Below are 18,678 nucleotides of genomic sequence, written 5' to 3' on the forward strand. Positions count from 1 at the left end.
CACAACCAAATCACCGAGCTTGAGTCGGCTCTTAAAACATTCATTAGAAGCCCATATCCCAGGGTGTAAATGTGTTAAATCGGTTTTGTTAAGTAGCCTATTATTATTTTAGATTCAGACTTAAAATTCGGTTGGTCTCATTGATCACTTGATGTTACACCGTAAACCAAAGAAGGGTTTCCATGGATACCACTAAAATAACTTTTGTATGGATTTTATCACAGATACATCACTTTTCTCAATTCTGTCTAAAAGACAAATGTCTTTCCACCCGCATTCGCAAACCCATTTGAATAATCAAGCTTAGTAATAAGATGAGAATATGATTTGAATGATGTCCCCGATATTCTTTGATCCAATACTTTAATTTTCTCGTTATGCCTTTTACGTAGTTTTATAAGTTCAGACAGATCATTCTCAACTGACTTTTCTGTGGCGTTTTGTGTTTGCATTGCCTAAAACGGGTGAAGTCTGGGGTAATCATTTATATATTTACCACACGTTCCCATTCTCTTCTTTCCAACTACTACGGTGTCGAGACCATTTCACGTGTCAATCGTTGGGATATATTTGGACTATTGCTAAATTCATGTTCAATCAGTCTTTCCAGTAAATACTGAAAACGTGTTGAAACAATTGTCTACTGTCTACGTTTTCAGAACTATATCATACGTATTGACGAAATATGAATATACCCTGTCTCCAACGCAATCCCAGTTGTAAAAGTCACCATTTGCTGTTCACTGAAGTGCCAGAACCCACGGGTTCGAATCCTAAGTTCACCTTTAACGACAATTCTTGGGTAAGCACCACCACACTGTTGACCTTTGAAGTTACCAAAGTCATAAAAGTCTCAGATGTTTATTTAAGTTGACAATATATGACTGGAACTCGCTCATAGTTACGTCCGTGTCATCGAACAACAGGTGACGACCCGTGAAGTTCCGGGTTAGAATTGGTCTTGAGTAACCGATACTTGTCGTAAGAGGCGACTAACGGGATCGGGTGGTCAGACTCACTGACTTGGCTGACACATGTCATCGTATCCCAATTGCGACGTCGTTGCTCATGATGTTGATCACTCTATTGACCGGTCCAGACTCGATTATCTACAGATTGCCGCCGTATGGCTGGAATATTGCTGAGTGCGGCGTTAAACAACCGACCAACAGGGGCGTAGCTACCATTATAAAAAAAAAGCCCGGGCTTATACATGATTTTCCTAACAACGTTGGGCAAGCCCTCAATACTATCTAAATATAAAGCTTTGCAACCTATCGGGCTTTCACGAAATATTTGGCTTGCTACGCGCCTGACCAACCAACCAACCAACTATATAACAGGTGACGCATGACATCTCGACAACTTGACAAATAAGATAAATATGCAGACGAAAAACAACAAAGGTTGAGGTTTTCTCTTAAGATTTAATAATATTGAATACACCGTGAATATAATAACAAGGTTGATGCTGTTACAGTTAATGCTTAAGGGGATATATGTAAAGAGCCAAGCTTAAAATCTCAAGCTTGCCTTATTGGCTGAAATTCTCAAGCATGTGAACCATCAGATTGTAGCACAAACTCACATTTGTATTACAACATTTATATACTATACGAAAGCCCTCAGCCCCCTTTTTACGTTTTCGAGTGTGTCGGTCTTAATAAGCGAGGCGACTGAATTGATTGGGTATTGTAACTTGGCTGACAGACTGTCATCATACCCCAATGGTATTCATAGGTGCTCATATCAGTCACTGGTTTGTCTAACTTTGCTTCTTGTGCAGATTACTTACAGACCTCTATCATATTTTGGCTTTAACAAATAACGAAAACAAAATAGTTATATGCCGCCCATGTCCACATTGCATGTCCGTGCGCAGGAACTATGGTGGATACATCTGTGACGGCGGTAAAGGTTAGTAGGCCCGGTGTTCCCCCACGACTTTGACAGCGTCGATCTCCGACCAGGAACGACATGCCGTACCGTCGACAGTGATGCGGATGATATCTGTTTTGAAATATGGCTTCTGAAAATATATATACACATGTGTAAGTACTGACTCATTTAAAGATTAATGTTCAAGAAATGCGCATATCAACAGAAAGTCGGCATTAACCTCGACCACCGCTTTACTGGACATGGTTATCACACAAGGTGCCAGTCGAGAAAGATAACCTAATTTCGAAGATTAGTAGAAATCAAAGTGTATACCTAAAGGGATAACTATCGTCAAAGAAGGCACGAACTATATAGGGCAGAGTTTCCAACCACATTTACATTTGTAGTTGAATTTAGCGCTGGGGAACACAGGTCCTTGGTCCAGGGTGTGTGGGAAGTCAAGTATCAACAGTTTTCAGACGTCACATGTTTTTGGGTGGCAGTGTGTTTACTCGCGCTATATAACGAGGCGGGTTGCGCCACACAGACGTTGTAAATACTCGGATGTGTTTAAGACAAAGTTGTCTGTAGTAATTTAGTTCAAACCGGTTTAACATTCCACCGGTTCACAGATGACGAGTATCGATTTCTCGTTATTAACAGTATCGAGGTTACATTTACACAATCTTTGGTTTAAATGTATGTAGAAATAGAAAATGTCGTGGCTTCCAGGGAAATCTTCTAATTGCCCACCTCCGACTGGTATAATCAGAGACCATATAATAGATGGTCTCTGGTATAATGTGCAATTTTGTGAACAATGCTAAATCTGTTTCTGCATGGAGTTTGACTCCACCTTTGTTAGCACTGGTAGGGTAGATATTTGTAAACTGAATTCTACCTGGGATAGATTTATATACCACCCCATACGAGAAAAAATAATTCAGCTTAAATGGCAGCGATGACTGATAGGAAAAGAAATATCAGGGAAGGAACATGGTCAAAGGGAGACAACTCTGACAATGCTTTCATACACGTATCCAGGGGCGCGTTGTTCAGCAAAAGTTTGCAAGCTTCGCTGCGCTACGCTGCCTGCTTTCCCGTGCAACACATACTGAGTGGTCATGGATGAGGATTCGTTCAGCACGCACTGATGATTTCAGTTTCATTCGGATTCAGCCGGATTAATCAGTTACTCACATACGACATCGACACAACCCATTTATACATTGGATTTGAAGACCCATGCTGTTGACGGTCAAAGGGAAGTAACTGTATATCCTGTTTAACAATTGTTAAACAGACTTACTTCCCTTGGGTCAAGGGACGTAACTCTTGATTTGTTGCACGCAGTTAACTCCCTTTGATTGATGGCACTGTGTGGAGTTCTAAATAAGGCACTGTGTGGAGCAGACAAGGGAGTTAACTCATGTACAAAGCATATACCATGGATTACTTCCCTTTGACCACAAAATACCCATCTGTTCGTGTGCGACGATTTCTTCTAAAAGGAAAGGACAAACACAAAGGAGGACCAACATCATAAAGTGCATGTTGAGTGATAGTTCAGGTGACTGAACCGGCTTAGTAGCATCGATAATATTGGAAGAGTAAGCACTGGTATCACTCAATGGGATGCCGTGCCGTTGATGGTCAAAGGGAAGTAACTGTAAATCCGGTTGAATTAGTTTACTAACCAGACTTATCTCCCTTTATGATAAGGGACGTAACTCTTGATTTGTTGCACGCAGTTAACTCCCTTTGATTGATGGCACTGTGTGGAGTTCTAGGTAAGGCACTGTGTGGAGCAGACAAGGGAGTTAACTCATGTACAAAGCATATACCATGGATTACTTCCCTTTGACCACAAAATACCCATCTGTTCGTGTGCGACGATTTCTTCTAAAAGGAAAGGACAAACACAAAGGAGGACCAACATCATAAAGTGCATGTTGAGTGATAGTTCAGGTGACTGAACCGGCTTAGTTACATCGATAATATCGGAAGAGTAAGCACTGGTATCACTCAATGGGATGCCGTGCCGTTGATGGTCAAAGGGAAGTAACTGTAAATCCGGTTGAATTAGTTTACTAACCAGACTTAGCTCCCTTTATGATAAGGGACGTAACTCTTGATTTGTTGCACGCAGTTAACTCCCTTTGATTGATGGCACTGTGTGGAGTTCTAGGTAAGGCACTGTGTGGAGCAGACAAGGGAGTTAACTCATGTACAAAGCATATACCATGGATTACTTCCCTTTGACCACAAAATACCCATCTGTTCGTGTGCGACGATTTCTTCTAAAAGGAAAGGACAAACACAAAGGAGGACCAACATCATAAAGTGCATGTTGAGTGATAGTTCAGGTGACTGAACCGGCTTAGTAGCATCGATAATATTGGAAGAGTAAGCACTGGTATCACTCAATGGGATGCCGTGCCGTTGATGGTCAAAGGGAAGTAACTGTAAATCCGGTTGAATTAGTTTACTAACCAGACTTATCTCCCTTTATGATAAGGGACGTAACTCTTGATTTGTTGCACGCAGTTAACTCCCTTTGATTGATGGCACTGTGTGGAGTTCTAAATAAGGCACTGTGTGGAGCAGACAAGGGAGTTAACTCATGTACAAAGCAATACCATGGATTACTTCCCTTTGACCACAAAATACCCATCTGTTCGTGTGCGACGATTTCTTCTAAAAGGAAAGGACAAACACAAAGGAGGACCAACATCATAAAGTTCATGTTGAGTGATAGTTCACGGGACTGAACCCGCTTAGTAGCATCGATAATATCGGAAGAGTAAGCAATGGTATCACTCAATGATGCCGTGCCGTTGATGGTCAAGGGGAAATAACTGCAAACCCGTTTTACCATTTGTGAAACACATTTCGCTCTCTTTAGTACAAGGGACATAACCTGTGAATTGTTGAACGTGGTTAACTCCCTTTGCTGGTGAGGAGTGTGTGAAGTGTTCAAAAATTACATTCTGCGCAGTTAAGGTAAGTTAACTCCTGAACAAAGAAATACGATTGTCTCCCTTTGACCAGAAACCAACCCATTGATGATAACCAAATTGTCGTTTGCTATGGGTTTTTTTTTTGGCCATGCCGAATCATTGTTCAAAAGAAAAGAACAGCATATAAGACCAAGGGAGGAGTTAGAGAATCATGCAGACATCATGATCTAACTGACCATGCTTCCGGTAACATGATGTATTGAAATTGACCGTATTTGGAGCTAGGGTCCAGGTAAGCTGTTCCAATTCAGGGCTTGCTATGAGCGTCGTTAACATGGATGTGAGAGACGGGTACTAAGTTTGGGTCCAGGGTTGAGCATGGAAGTCTTTTGGGGCTTTTTAGTGGCCAACCCACCCAGAAGCAAATGCTGTTTTGTAATTTAACTTGCATTCAATTGACAGAACCCCAAGAGTACCGTTTCCTGATTATTCCTCTGCTTTTCTCCCTAAACTTGTACCTGTTACTATACAGCAAACGAAGTGAGTGAATGTTGTTTTATCCTGCAGTCAACTTTATTTCAGAAACAACCATGCGCCATTGAAGTATCTGTTTTGGTCTGGCAGGTCACATGAACGGGTGCCAGTCAAATCGCCCCAGCTACAAAACGCCCCCAGCCAATTTGGTCAAAATGCCCCAGATTTTTGGTCAAATTGCCCCAGGTTTGGTCAAATTGCCCCAGGGGGGTAGTCAAAATGCCCCAATGTATTTAAATTGGTTAAATATATGCCACAAATGCATAGTTTTTGTCAACTTCCATGTTATATTCTATATATAATATTATATAGTGATATTTCTGATAAATTTTCTATTAGTAAACTCATAAGACCAAAAGTAATATTCATGTATAGACAACACTGTAATACTAATTATTTGGTAAAGAATTACAAGAGTAAAATGAAAGGTTTGTATAATATGTTTATTGGCTGTAAATAGTTTTTTGGTCAACAAATGGCATTATGTAATCATAACTAGTATGGTATAATATTTATTATTTAAACATATTTATTTCCAAAGAAAGGAACCGGATTGGTAAACAAGCATAAGCTTATATGAATACGGCTCTGGGATACAATGGAAGGAAGAATAAACTCGTCATGATGAATGTACAATGTGAATGATATATAAATGCTGCAAAAACGAGAAATAACGCCAATCATTGTTAAACGGTATATGTCATATAAACAAAATATTTTGGATCAAATCTGCTTGTTAAATTTATAAAAGAGTGCACTGAAATTAAAAGTTCTTTCTTTACTATTGAGGAACAGCGTTGGTTTCCAAACAAAATTGATTTTAGGTCAAATCCTTTAGTATAAAAAAAACATAATTTGACGTATATCGTTGTAAAGAGTACATGAAAAGAAATAATGAGCAGAGTCTTCATAGTTATGGCCACAAGAGCAAGATGATGTCAGAGATATAAATCTTTCATATTTGTGCGCATTAAGGTCACTACATTCAAGTTCGAGACGAGAATGTATGATTAGACAAAATCTGCTACCGAAATTTAAGTCAAAATGACTGTAGATATTAAAATCGTTCAAAATTACATTTTTGAATCTCGATAGGTGATGGTCAATTAGTGAATATGTTTTTATAGCCTGAAATGCTCTTACATTCGAGCCTCAACATTTCCTTTAACTAAACACAGCATTGAATGTCAATTAGTGAACATGTTTTAATAGCCTGTTTTTTATCCACACTGTTTGACAAGATTAATTAACAAAAGCTCTAGATTGTTTTGATTAGCATTATACCATACTTGTTGAGAAACCTATGCATTTACGGCCAATAAACATTTTATACAAACATTTCATTTTATTCTTGTAATTCTTTACAAAAGCATTAATAACATGCAAATAATTGGTATGATAGTGTTGTTTATACATGAATATTACTTTTGCTCTTATCAGTTTACTAATAGAAAATCTATCAGAAATATTACTATATATTATTATACGAAGTATATAATATGGAAGTTAACAAAAACTATGCATTTATGGCATATATTTAAATATTTTAAATACACTGGGGCATTTTGACTAACCCCCTGGGGCAATTTGACCAAACCTGGGCCGATTTGACCAAAAATCTGGGGCATTTTGACCAAATTGGCTGGGGCGTTTTGTAGCTGGGGCGATTTGACTGGCACCCACATGAACACCATTTCACAGTCACACCCTGTCAACTGTGATCTACCTTGTAGTTGGTTGCCTGTTTAACTCCGCATTCAACAATATTTCAGCTATATGGCGGCGGTCTGTCAATAATCGAGTCTGAACCAGACAATCCAGTGATCAAAAGCATGAGTATCGATCTATGCAATTGGGATAAGATGATTGCCCAATCCCGTTAGTCGCCTCTTACATTAAGCATGAGTTACTGAAGATCAATTCTGACCCAGATCTTCACGGGGTTTCTTCCTTGCAACAACCAGACCCTTGCTATCGAGGAAAGCATGGGGTGCTGGGAGAAACATGTCTGCAACAGAACCTCACATTAATTAAATTTAAAGTGTTCATTGCATAATGTGTTCATCTGGTCCTTAGATGATAACATATATTGGTAAGATGGTTACCTTCAAGATAGGCTTAAAGATCCTACTTTTCTTCAGGTCAGTAGGTTTGTGTGTGTACCACAAGATGTTCCAACCCATATCAGGCCTCCTGCCAGCCACTTCCCTGATCCCACCGGCATGATATGTTTCATAGATACTGATCTCCTTCATGTATATCTTTTCTGGAAATCCCAACTGAAATGGTGATATACATGTGTATGTCAGTGCATTTTGTTACTTGATTACCATATTATATACAAATTAACCACACAAGCATAGTTGTCAGTAGTGTGCCTTAGTCTGGATTGCAACAGTGTTGCTTCAGACACTTTCATTTTAGAGGCCCATTGGTATTCATAGTTTGGTTTACCGTAACAATGTCGTGATCCTCAGGGGCAGTGGGGTAGCCTAATGGTTAATGCATTTGCTTGTCACGCTGAAGACCTGGGTTCGATTCCCCACATTATAGGTACAATGTGTGAAGCCCATTTCTGGTGTCCCCCCACTGTGATATTGCTAGAATATTGCTAAAAGTGCTGTAAAAAAATACTCACTCACTCACTCATCATCTCTCTTATCGTATCTCTATCTAGCACATTATTTTTCTCATTCTTTTGAGTACTATGATTGGTTGGCTATGGTCTCAGATTTGAAGCTGTGATGGAGTATAAATCCAGGGTATTTTTCAAAATAGAATGAAGATGCAATATTCTGGATAATCCAGGGTTCAGAGGAAAACTTCTCAAATAGCCAAAGTTTCCGCATTTTACTCCCCAAAGATATGTGTGCTAAGGTGTGTGTGTGTACTAAGTAAGTGACTTCCCCAGCATGTCATGTACGAAATCAATGACAACGCCCCCACTCCACCCTAATTTTTAGGCATACTTTAAAAATATTATTATGAATTAACACCCCCACTAGAACGTGTAAAAAAATGATAACCCCCCACCTCCCAAGAACAAAATGGGTGACACCCCACCTCCCTTTAAAATCATTATCATCTTGATCATCATCATAACAGTATATATAATACCATTCTTTGTTTAATCACATTAATGTTGACAGCCAGATAGCAACAAGTTCTTGTGTATGGGAGGGATGTGACAGCAATATAACTGCATGGTCCTTAGGGAGCTGATAACGGAATTTAAGTGCACACTGATCCATTCACCAGGGTAATAATGATTTCTTGGCTGAAACATCCCTGGGAATAATCCTAGTGCAGATAAGAAACCTTATTGTTACAGTTATAATCTGACATGTTATTATACGTTTATTTCAGAACTTACCTGAATCCACTCATTTGCAGAACCCCTCTTACTAAATGCCCAGGCCAACTTGTTGTCTGTGTTTTGCGGGTATACGTCTGGCTTGCCAAGTGCTTGAGCGCCATTCCACCTAAATATGTAGGTAAGACCAGTTAAAGCTGCAAGGTTTTCTTCATGAAAGTGGCTACAAGGCAACTAACTTCAATACCAATGCCAATGCCACTTGTACTGTACAGTAACCCCATAATGTTTTTTGTTCAGAATTTTGTTTTAGATATTCTAATAATTTTAAATAATTTTCCTGATTGATACATACTGTAACATTTGTGAAATTTTGCGTAACCCTCTAATTGTCTTTACAAAATCATACACATGGAAAAAGGTATTTTTCCTTAGTATCAACATGTTACCATTAACCATAGCAAATGAGTTTAATCAAACCCCAGTTTACCTGACTACGTGGACTAACTGACTGATTAAATTGCTAAGGACTGATTAAATTGCAAATCTAAATGCAAAATGAATGAAAAATTAAAGTTTATTCAGGAAATCAAACTTAGCAAAAAATTGATTCATTTTGTTGTGCTGATAACTATGGTTGTATGTCATTACCAAGTGTTGTCATTTCCAAGATTCTGGCATACAAGAAGTCACATAAGTATCAATAACTGAGCACAATGTCAATATATGATGTAACCTCTCTCTAAACTTCAGTAACATCCTTGACCCTCCTCCTCATTGTTGAAGTATTGTGTTTCATTCTTGATGGAAGGCTTGTTCCAATACATCAAGATGTTTTAATGGAAGATCTCTCTGGCATGTTCCGTGACCCATAATCCTCCCAAACATGCTCTTTGAGATCTTGACTCCAGGCAGGCCAAGGTCAAGTTGCTACCATCTCTTGACATAAAAATCACCAACGGCATGTGCATGATTTGGTGTAGCATTGACTAGCCTTGTGTTCAGAGGATGGTCATTGATATGTGGTGTCTTGGATATCAGTGATGTACCGTTGTCCATTCAGACTCTGTCGTTTACAGTCATGTGAGAGGCACACCCACACCATCAATGAACTCCCTCCAAATGGTACTTGCTCAATGATGCTAGTATTCCATTTTGCATATTCAGTGTTTCTATGGTCTTATGCCATCAGTCTTAAACAAAAGAAATCAACCAGTGGAACCATAACATAAAAATCCAGTGACATTGATCTTGACACCAAGCTAGTTATGCTACTTTGTGCTCTGGGGATAACAATGGACGCTGGATTGGTCGTTTGGCTCCTATGACTGGCCATTTTAGGTGACTTCAGACCGGTCTGTTGGACAAATGATTACATGGAAGCTGCTTTTAACACACCACTTGATGTAAACAGATGAAGTGATTTTGGTGACCTCCAGAAGGGCAGTATCCTCCCATACAGTTGTCATTCATGGTCGACCTGAATGCTGAGAGTCTTTAACGTCAGTAGTTTGCTGATCAGTTTGCTGATAGTCGATAGATGACAATCAATATCTCTTGCAAGAGGCCGCTTCTCAAAGACATGCGAATATTCCGTATACCAATAACGTGTCATCTGGCCATCATAATTTTTATAGGAATTATTATAAATGGCTATATAGAGGTTAAAAATCATAGGTGTTGCGATACTTTTTTCACATGTGTACATATGTATGTTATCATAATGAAGATGTTCAACACAAACAAAGTCATATGACACAATGTTGCAAATTTCGCCTAAATATTTGAAGTCATTTTGTTTTCAGGGAAGGACCAAATAATGACCCCTAATTATTTGCCTACCCTATAATTTGTCATAACATTGTACCTAGAAATGTCCAGTGGGCTCTCAAAAGCAAAACTGTATAAATCAGGCCTTTTATGTAGTACTCACAAATATACACTATCACTCAGTACTAACATTTTCAATGACAGTATTATCTTTCTCATCCTCCTCCAACTGCTATTGCTACTCCTTCTACTACTACTACTACTGCTGCTGCTGCTGCTACTACTACTACTACTACTACTACTACTGCTGCTGCTGCTGCTGCTGCTGCTGCTGCTGCTACTACTGCTACTATTACTACTACTAGCCTCAATGCAATCGCACCAATACTAATAGTCCAACGCTACGACATGTTCACCACATGCCACTGTACTTAATATTTCAACCAGTACTCTGCACTACTCAGTAACCAATTTGTACAACTGCTGCACATGGCAGCACTGCAACTGCTGCTAGCACTGCCATTTCTGCCACTGCACTTAGTACAAGCGACATTATCTGCAATATGAAAATGAATTCTTTCCCCTTGGCTGTCCTGACAACAAAGCATCGCCCCTAAAATACAAGTCTAAACACATATCAATACCTCACTTGAAGACTTACTCAGTCAAGTAAACAGTTCTGGCAAGTTTATTAAAGTTGTTAAAAAAACACTTGTCAACAAAGGGTTTGGTCACCCATTGAATCATGCTGACCTTGATGACGTGTAAAAAAGGATGAAAATAAACCATGTGGTTATGAATTTTCACTGGGAAATGCAAACACAGTTTTGTTTTTAAGATCTACCCTCCACAGTGCTTCAGTATCAGGCAAGTTGCTACAACCTTGAGATGATGTACCCTCCACAGTGCTTCAGTATCAGGCAAGTTGCTACAACCTTGAGATGATGTTCTCTCTACAGTGATTCAGTAGCAGGCAAGTTGCTACAACCTTGAAATGATGTACCCTCCACAGTGCTTCAGTATCCGGCAAGTTGCTACAACTTTGAGATGATGTTCCCTCCACAGAGCTTCAGTATCAGGCAAGTTGCTACAACCTTGAGATGATGTACCCTCCACAGTGCTTCAGTATCAGGCAAGTTGCTACAACCTTGAGATGATGTACCCTCCACAGTGCTTCAGTATCAGGCAAGTTGCTACAAACTTGAGATGATGTACCCTCCTCAGTGCTTCAGTATCAGGCAAGTTGTTACAACCTTGAGGCTATGTACCCTCCACAGTGCTTCAGTATCAGGCAAGTTGTTACAACCTTGAGGCTATGTACCCTCCACAGAGCTTCAGTATCAGGCAAGTTGCTACAAACTTGAGATGATGTACCCTTCTCAGTGCTTCAGTATCAGGCAAGTTGTTACAACGTTGAGGCTATGTACCCTCCACAGTGCTTCAGTATCAGGCAAGTTGCTACAAACTTGAGATGATGTTCCCTCCACAGTGCTTCAGTATCAGGCAAGTTGTTACAACGTTGAGGCTATGTACCCTCCACAGTGCTTCAGTATCAGGCAAGTTGCTACATCCTTGAGATGATGTTCCCTCCACAGTGCTTCAGTATCAGGCAAGTTGTTACAACCTTGAGGCTATGTACCCTCCACAGAGCTTCAGTATCAGGCAAGTTGCTACAAACTTGAGATGATGTACCCTCCTCAGTGCTTCAGTATCAGGCAAGTTGTTACAACGTTGAGGCTATGTACCCTCCACAGTGCTTCAGTATCAGGCAAGTTGCTACATCCTTGAGATGATGTACCCTCCACAGTGCTTCAGTATCAGGCAAGTTGCTACAACCTTGAGACTATTTACCCTCCACAGTGCTTCAGTATCAGGCAAGTTGCTACAAACTTGAGATGATGTTCCCTCCACAGTGCTTCAGTATCAGGCAAGTTGCTACATCCTTGAGATGATGTACCCTCCACAGTGCTTCAGTATGGGGCAGGTTGCTACAACCTTGAGACTATGTACCCTCCACAGTGCTTCAGTATCAGGCAAGTTGCTACAACCTTGAGATGATGTACCCTCCACAGTGCTTCAGTATCAGGCAAGTTGCTACAAACTTGAGATGATGTACCCTCCACAGTGCTTCAGTATCAGGCAAGTTGCTACAACCTTGAGATGATGTTCCCACTACAGTGCTTCAGTATCAGGCAAGTTGTTACAACCTTGAGGCTATGTACCCTCCACAGTGCTTCAGTATCAGGCAAGTTGCTACAACCTTGAGATGATGTACCCTCCACAGTGCTTCAGTATCAGGCAAGTTGCTACAACCTTGAGATGATGTACCCTCCACAGTGCTTCAGTATCAGGCAAGTTGCTACAACCTTGAGATGATGTTCTCTCTACAGTGATTCAGTAGCAGGCAAGTTGCTACAACCTTGAAATGATGTACCCTCCACAGTGCTTCAGTATCCGGCAAGTTGCTACAACTTTGAGATGATGTTCCCTCCACAGAGCTTCAGTATCAGGCAAGTTGCTACAACCTTGAGATGATGTACCCTCCACAGTGCTTCAGTATCAGGCAAGTTGCTACAACCTTGAGATGATGTACCCTCCACAGTGCTTCAGTATCAGGCAAGTTGCTACAAACTTGAGATGATGTACCCTCCTCAGTGCTTCAGTATCAGGCAAGTTGTTACAACCTTGAGGCTATGTACCCTCCACAGTGCTTCAGTATCAGGCAAGTTGTTACAACCTTGAGGCTATGTACCCTCCACAGAGCTTCAGTATCAGGCAAGTTGCTACAAACTTGAGATGATGTACCCTTCTCAGTGCTTCAGTATCAGGCAAGTTGCTACAACGTTGAGGCTATGTACCCTCCACAGTGCTTCAGTATCAGGCAAGTTGCTACAAACTTGAAATGATGTTCCCTCCACAGTGCTTCAGTATCAGGCAAGTTGTTACAACGTTGAGGCTATGTACCCTCCACAGTGCTTCAGTATCAGGCAAGTTGCTACATCCTTGAGATGATGTTCCCCTCCACAGTGCTTCAGTATCAGGCAAGTTGTTACAACCTTGAGGCTATGTACCCTCCACAGAGCTTCAGTATCAGGCAAGTTGCTACAAACTTGAGATGATGTACCCTCCTCAGTGCTTCAGTATCAGGCAAGTTGTTGTTGAGGCTATGTACCCGTGCTTCAGATCAGGCTACATCCTTGTGATGTACCCTCCACAGTGCTTCAGTATCAGGCAAGTTGCTACATCCTTGAGATGATGTTCCCACCAGTGCTTCAGTATCAGGCAGTGCTACAACCTTGAGATGATATCAACCTTGAGATGCCCTCCACAGTGCTTCAGTATCAGGCAAGTTGCTACAGCCTTGAGATGATGTACCCTCCACAGTGCTTCCAGGCAAGTCCACAGTGCTTCAGTATCAGGCAAGTTGCTACAAACTTGAGATGATGTTCCCAGGTCCACAGTGCTTCAGTATCAGGCAAGTTGCTACATCCTTGAGATGATGCACCTCCACAGTGCTTCGGTATGGGGCAGATGATGTACCCTCCACAGTGCTTCAGTATCAGGCAAGCAGGATGTACCCTCCACAGTGCTTCAGTATCAGGCAAGTTGCTACAACCTTGAGACTATGTACCCTCCACAGTGCTTCAGTATCAGGCAAGTTGCTACAACCTTGAGATGATGTACCCTCCACAGTGCTTCAGTATCAGGCAAGTTGCTACAACCTTGAGATGATGTACCCTCCACAGTGCTTCAGTATGGGGCAGGTTGCTACAACCTTGAGATGATGTTCCCACTACAGTGCTTCAGTATCAGGCAAGTTGTTACAACCTTGAGGCTATGTACCCTCCACAGTGCTTCAGTATCAGGCAAGTTGCTACAACCTTGAGATGATGTACCCTCCACAGTGCTTCAGTATCAGGCAAGTTGCTACAACCTTGAGATGATGTTCCCACTACAGTGCTTCAGTATCAGGCAAGTTGTTACAACCTTGAGGCTGATGTACCCTCCACAGTGCTTCAGTATCAGGCAAGTTGCTACAACCTTGAGATGATGTACCCTCCACAGTGCTTCAGTATCAGGCAAGTTGCTACAACCTTGAGATGATGTTCCCACTACAGTGCTTCAGTATCAGGCAAGTTGCTACAACCTTGAGATGATGTTCACAGTGCTTCAGTATCAGGCAAGTTGTTACAACCTTGAGGCTATGTACCCTCCACAGTGCTTCAGTATCAGGCAAGTTGCTACAAACGTGAGATGATGTTCCCACTACAGTGCTTCAGTATCAGGCAAGTTGTTACAACCTTGAGGCTATGTACCCTCCACAGTGCTTCAGTATCAGGCAAGTTGCTACAACCTTGAGATGATGTACCCTCCACAGTGCTTCTGTATCAGGCAAGTTGCTACAGTCTTGAGGCTATTTACCCTCCACAGTGCTTCAGTATCAGGCAAGTTACTACAACCTTGTGGCTATGTACCTTCCACAGTGCTTCAGTATCAGGCAAGTTGCTACAGCCTTGAGGCTATGTACCCTCCACAGCGCTTCAGTATCAGGCAAGTTGCTACAAGCTTTAGGTTATGTACCCTCCACAATGCTTCAATATCAGACAAGTTGCTACAACCTTGAGGCTATGTACCCACCACAGTGCTACAATATCAACAGGTGTGGCTACAACGTTGAGGCCATGTACCCTCCGCACTGCTTCAATATTAACTGGTAGTGGTACAGTCCCGAGGCTATCTAATCTTCCCGCTGCTTCAATATTAGGCAACAAAGAGTTTGCACAAGATACATTCAGGGTGAAGTACAATGTATTTAAACTAAACACATACTTACTCTGTGTCCTTGTATTCGGAAGAAACACTCACCAACTCTGTGGCCCAACTGGTTATTTCACCTGAAAGGTAACTATATATATATACATTACTGAACCTGTCGGCTTAACGATCAATCCTAGCACCAGATGGGATCTAACTGACAAACCAGTTGGTTTATGCACAGTCAATGTCTAATCCGATTAAACCCAAGGAACATATGGACCTAAACCAGCATAAATACACTCGTCAAACAAAAGAAGAAGAAACGCATAAGCCATTTTTTTGAAGAATTTATTGCGTAAGATGAAGAGCAATTTTTCATGTAATTTCAACGGTAAATAGATGAAAATTCACACGCCTATAGACAAAGAGTTCACTAACACAACAGCAGCCTTTATTGTTGTGTTTCTGTTTACTTGAGTCCACACGATGGAGTCAAAGTCAGTGCTTTGTATGGCCACCATTAGCAGCAATGCTCGGCACCGTCTCGGCACAGACCGGATAAGTCGAGGATGTTGCTCTTGTAGAATTCTTCCCTACAGCTACTCTTTCTGCAATGTCATGGCCAGTCGTGGAAGTGTCTGGGACGTGGTTTGACGTTGACATACACGGTTAAAGCGTTCGCTCGTCACGCCGAAGGCCCAGGTTCGATTCCCCACATGGATGCAATGTGTGAAGTCCATTTTTGGTGCCCCCCCACTGTGATTTTGCTGGAATAATGCTAAAAGCGGTTTAAAACTCAACTCACTGACTCACTGTGACGTGCAAGGACTTCGTTAATGTACCGATTTGCTGTCAAATTCCCCTGAACCACCACTAAATCAGATCTTGATGTGCTGGATATCTCACCGCACACCATGACACTCCACCGAATCTGTCGACCTGTCGCATGCAATTAGGAGCAAAACGTTCATTTCTCCGATGGTAAACCCGCTTCCATCTCGCCGGTGAAGAAAAATCGTGATTTATCACTGAATCAGACTCGCCTCCAGTTTCTAAGGTTCCATTTCCGCACTCTACGACACCACCGCAAGCGATTGCGCCAATAGAAGTCTCTGAAAACAGGGGCGATAACTGGCCTTCTTGGTCGAATCCCCCACTTCACGCAATCGATTCATGGCAGTTTGGTAGGAATTTCGGAAATTCGTCTCAAACCAGGCAGTTTTGTGCAGTCTCCATGGCGGTGGCATGACGATGACGCAAGTGAGCAATCCGGATGTAGCAGTTCTGGGATAGGTAGTAACTTTTGGACGGCTGCTTCTCGGGCAATCTTGTGCGGAATTGGTCGGCAGAAAACGATTCCAAAGGCGGGGTGTGGTGCTCTGATGAACGTTGAAATGTCGGAGAACTGCAGACTGCGACTCCCCAGCTTCAAGGTGGCCTATGGCGATGTTTCGATTGGCGGCACTCAGTCGTGGCATGATGATCTCTTTTCCAGGCAAAAACGAATGACAAAATTAAACACAACGTTTGCCTTTTTATAGTGATCGATACCGCATACTTTTCCGATTACTTTTGCTTTGCATGTTTTCTTGCCGACATTTTGGCGAATATTTTTCCAAACGCTTCTAAAACAAGGGTAAAAGTTAAAATTGCCGCGTTTTGGCACTGAACAGAGGTACAGATAAGCTGCGTATCTGCGTAAATTACGCAAATATTTATGTGAAAACTCAATTCATATTAAGTCTATTGCGTACAGGTACGCTTGAATTTGTTTAAATACTCAATAAAAGTGATCCTACACGCGTACACACAAAAGTGTACAGGTGGATAGATAAATAACTGCAGTATATATGGGGTTCAATTTCAGGACATAAACTTGGCAACTTGCAGTCTTTCTTATCGTTTCTCATATTACAGATCAAATTTAAATAACAAACACTAACATTTAAGCTTTAATATATTTTTAAAATTATTGGAATATGGCAAAATACCCAAATGAGTTTCAGTGAGGTGAGTACAATATGTTTGGTTACTCAAAGGAAAATTAGGATACCCAATAGAGATGAATAAAGCGAGTACATAACCCAATGGTCCAAAAAGTTATCTGTACCTCTGCAGACTGAAGCTGTTAACAACCACGTTTTCACGTTTAGGAAAGATCTAATATATTTGTATTGTTTTTGCTGCAGCTACATGAGTCCAATATTCTCAAAATCACCTATGAGTTTTTTGTGTGTGAAGGTTTTGTCTTTGAAAAAGTACTTTGGATGTGAGAAACTTGATCCATGATATACCAACTGGAATATGCTGAATTGTAATTCTTTAAAAATGCAAAGGCACATTGTTATAATAATTACATGGGACATTCAAGCAGTTTGAATTATGACAACTTGAATATAACGGTCTCCAAGGGACTGTAAAAAATATTTTCTTATATCTGTAGTTCGTTACTCAGAGGGGTGGTGGGGCAGCCTTGTGGTTAAAGTGGTTCGATTCCCATATGGGTAAATGTGTCAAGCCCTTTTCTGGTGTCCCCCGCTGTGATATTGCTGGAACATTGCTAAAAGCGGCGTAAACCCCTACTCACTCACGTTACTCAGAATCATGTTCCCCGGTTTCCATAGACCTCAGCTCTCTTTATCATTTATAATTACGCAAATTCGCCCTGTGGGAATCTGGTTCTGAAAAGTAAGTGTATTTCTTGCTTGTTTTCAGCCTATGACATCAATTATATCATTTTAAACTGTCCGACGATAATGTTGTTTTGCAGGTAATTCACAGTTCTGACACGGTGACACTGACTGGCACATCTAGTTCGCTATTTATGCCACTAATCGGTGGTATTTGATTCCGAGGCAGATAAAGCATCATTTTTTTTCTATTTGTTATTTCGCTAAACTTAATGCTTTATACACATGACAATTATATCAGGATATATTGAGCTGTAGTGGGAATATCTAAATATCCATTTATGACTCAATAGCACTAACTTTTTACACTTTAAGATATATAGTATCAGTTTATGGAAAATTATCTTAACATCTTGTGTCGACGGATTCGTAACTCATCCATCTTTTAAAGATGGCTTGGTTGATAATTTTCGCAAATCCAATGTATCAACGATTACTGTCTATCAACACTTAACCAACACAACATCGGTCACTGCAGGTGCGTGTTTGATATGAACGGTAAGATAAAGAGTTTACTGTTATGAATGTTAACACGCCAACGCACTGCATGACCACTGTGAGTTAATTACACACGTTCACTCTGGGTTCAGAAAAGGCATTTCTATGGGAGATAGTGTTTTCATTAATCAAGATCCAGTCAATGAAACTATAAGTGTTATAAAGATGTTTATGATTTTTCTAAAGACCCCTCAAAAGCATTTGAGAAGGGAATGGTATATTTCTGACAAGTTATGATCATGTGTATGTTTAACTCCACACTCAGAATTATGAC

The 18,678-nt window shown here is 40.9% G+C and overlaps 1 long non-coding RNA gene across 1 annotated transcript; it reads left to right on the forward strand.

Annotated features, from left to right (window-relative positions):
- The first annotated feature begins 5,095 nt into the window (after positions 1 to 5,095).
- Positions 5,096 to 8,869, forward strand: LOC124281838. Its single transcript, XR_006899989.1, has 2 exons — positions 5,096 to 5,133; positions 8,742 to 8,869. It is a non-coding gene; the product is annotated as an uncharacterized LOC124281838 (long non-coding RNA).
- Positions 8,870 to 18,678: the final 9,809 nt, after the last annotated feature.

Source organism: Haliotis rubra, unplaced genomic scaffold (genome assembly GCF_003918875.1).
Source record: "Haliotis rubra isolate DU_JTF1 unplaced genomic scaffold, ASM391887v1 Scf29, whole genome shotgun sequence".
NCBI classification, from domain to species: Eukaryota; Metazoa; Mollusca; class Gastropoda; order Lepetellida; family Haliotidae; genus Haliotis; species Haliotis rubra.